We start from the raw sequence: 3,493 nt of genomic DNA, 5'->3' as shown, positions 1-3,493 counted from the left end.
AAGCTAGCAAACCTGATGGACAAAGTGGATTACCCCAAAATATCATGGTGGACCCCACCTAGTCTCACTTGTACTAGTGCACATGCATGGGAGATCCATAATAGTGTTGAATCCCACATGTATAAGGAAATGGGAGACCCCACCATAACTTATAATTCAACCATTTGAACTTGAGATCTACTCTCTCATAGGCACACGTGTAAGAAAATGGTACTGTGAGGTCGACATCAAGCTTCCCATAAAGTCTATTTCTATGGCGGGACACATTATGATTTATGTCAGACATCCTCGCCATGCATTTGGTGGGTCCCTTCTAGGTTATGGGACATCTCAAAAATCAGTCACATTTGAAAATTCAAGTGAGCTATACCATCTAAAACCATGTGAAATTGTGCCTAAAACATCTAAAACCACTTAGTAGGGCCCACTCAAGAATTTTGATGTGGCTGATCAACTTAGTGTGACCCCTTATCCAAGTGGGACACATACAATGAATGGGCTGGATGTATGAATCACATCTCAGTGGGCCCTATACATGATTATGAAGGTTTCAATGCATGGGTATCTACTCTCAACTGTTATATATTGTGTGGCCCACCTAATTCATGGGCTTTTTATATCTAAGCCTAAGCCCATCCTGTTGGCTTAAGAGATATAGGCCCAGATGAGATCAGGCCAAAAGCCCATAGACAGGCTTAACTCATTAAAAACTCAGACACTTGCATGCATGTATACTTATTTTATCGTCTATTAATTTGTTTTCAGTTGTTTCTTAGGTGTTAGGTTAGGTCGTCTGACCTAACCCACTGATAAACAATGAGTCCTGGCTTAACCCATTTGCTTAAATGACCCATATTTTCTAACTTAGCCCAACCCACTACCCATTTAGCTTGCCCAAACTTACCTAAGACGCAGGTCAGGCCTACTTGACCCATTGCTTACCCTAGTTAACATGTCTTGGCTCAAAAGTGAGAAGCCCCCCCCTTTTTTTCATCATGTAGGTAGCATCTATGTGATACGGCTGCAGCTCGGGCGGGTTGAGTAGGATAAAGGCTCAACCCAAGCCCAATTCAACCTTAAAGAGGACCCAACCCGCAACCTGACCTGACCCAAATTCCAACATGAGATCTCAAGTCATTTTTACTTGATCCAACCTGGCCCAACCAAACCCATATACATGTGATTATTCCCAACCTGACCTTATAACCCCACCGGAATTTGCCCAACCCAAACCAAACCTGACCCCAACCCAAGGACCTTCACAACCTGACCCAACCTAACCTGAACTTGGGTTGGGTTAGTTGGGTTCATGATGACCTAACCTCATGTTCTAGCCCAACTATAGGATTAAAGAGAAACAATAGTATGCAGTGTATGCTCGAGGTGGATGTGACAAACGTGTAATGATCAGAACATTCTGGTGGGCCGCATCCCACAACTCAAGGTGAGCGTATTATAGCCATCCAATACTGGGCTTGAAAAAGGAACAGTTAAGAGCAGCATTCCAAATTGAGCCATTAAAACTCACAACTGAATGGTTGAAGTTGTTTAATCATTACAAATTTTAGCCTAGAGCGCATCCTGATGTAGAGCGGGTGGCGGACACTTTCTTGGCAAAGATGGACTAGAGAAGGTCTGATTGGAGGCAGAAGTGATCAGGATCGTCAAAACCCTAAAACAAACATATCTCGCAAACCAGTATGAGTTATTCGACGTTCCATATGCCAGTTGCCCACACCAGATTTGCAAGATTCCATTAGATCAACGGTCAAAATTCCATTTTATTTATGTTTTTACTATTTATAATAAGTTCTAGTTTGATCATAACTTTTGATTCGTTGAGTTTTCGGAGTCGTGCCTAACATGAGAAAAGGCTTGGAAAAATTAGGAGAATAACATGGTTAGGCCAAATTGAACACTTACTATTTTTTACCAAATGCCATGAAGTTTAGTAGAAATCATGACGGTCAATAAATATTAAGTCAAGAAATTTTTTTTTTTTTTGAGAGTTTGAATTGGAGTTTGATTTTGAAACTCTTCTAGGTTTAATATTACTATTTAGAGGATTGTAAATTGTTTTTTTTGTTTTGTTTTTTTTTTTTTTTTCTTTTTATCATTAATCAATTTATTTTCAAATTTATTAGAATTTATTTCTATTTTATATTTTCCATAGTGAATTCGAGGACTCTCTGTGAGGAGTCCAGAGAAGCTCCGTGAATTTGGAGTAATTATCCCCTATGGAAGACGGTGATCGACCTCATCACATCCTTCCCTGCATCACATCCACATAGGAGCCCACCAAATCAATGGTCCTGATCACCACACATTTGCTACATGCACCTTGAGAGGGAACTGCATGGGACTCTCTGCCGCTCATTTCTGATAAAAAACGGACACTCACATGCACACGTATGATGAGAGGAGCAGCCTGATTTTCAAGCCAGGGCAGATTCATAGCGGGCCCACTTGATGATTGGCCAAGAACTTTCAAATGCGGGGGCCTTGAAGTTCATTCTCAATCCTCTTTCAACCATCCTCGTCATTTCCAACCATCTGATTCATGGATTACAAAAAGGAGGTCCCAAATCATAATTGTCTATATAAAAATGGGCCCAACTATTTTCAATTGGATCCAAACACAAATTAATCAAATGTAAATCAAATAATTATTAATTATCCACTTATAGAACACCCATATCAGATGGCTAGGATCATCCAATTGGAATGAATTTTCAGTTTATGAACATCCACGGTGGGGATCACCGATCGAACGACCAGGCCATGACGGTCACGTGATGGGCCCATCGTAATTAGGGGCCACGAAGGGCTGAGTCCGGGTCAGCTTGAGCCTGAACTAATAATCAATGTCCAAGCCCGACGTATTGGAGGGCCTGAAATCAGGCCCATAAGTGAAGGTTAATAAAACATCAGGTCCATGCCAACATGCTGAGAAATGGTAGCAGTCCAAAAAAAAGAAGAAGATGATCTTAGCCATTTTCTTTTCGAAAAAAAAAAATATAAAAAAAAATTGCCAACATGCTGAGAAAGGCCCTTAGCTAGTCGATCCAGCAGGGCCCATTTCTGTTTGGATGCTCAATTGAGATAAATTACAATTCATTCAATTCATTATGGAGGAATTGCATGGTAGCTATCACAATCAATCCTGGGATAAGTCCCTCATTACAAATAAAGGACAGGAATTCTCTACACCACCTTTTGTACATAGTGTAAATCACTCAAGCTTACTGGTCCACTGTGTTGTGGGTGTAACATCGGCTCCGTCCATCAGGTGCGTCCCTTGATTTTAGATTTTGTGTAAAAAAAGAAAGGCTGGATCCACAACTCATATGAGCCACACCACAGGGAACAATTGTGCAGGAGACATCAGCTATAAGTTCGTTTACAGGCACCACAGTGGTGTGTATATTCCATCCAACCCGTTATCTGGGTCACCTTACCATGATGAATAAACTCTTAAAAACTAACTAGATCC

The sequence above is a fragment of the Magnolia sinica genome, chromosome 11 (genome assembly GCF_029962835.1).
Source record: "Magnolia sinica isolate HGM2019 chromosome 11, MsV1, whole genome shotgun sequence".
NCBI classification, from domain to species: Eukaryota; Viridiplantae; Streptophyta; class Magnoliopsida; order Magnoliales; family Magnoliaceae; genus Magnolia; species Magnolia sinica.
Note: the sequence above shows the minus strand (reverse complement) of the source record.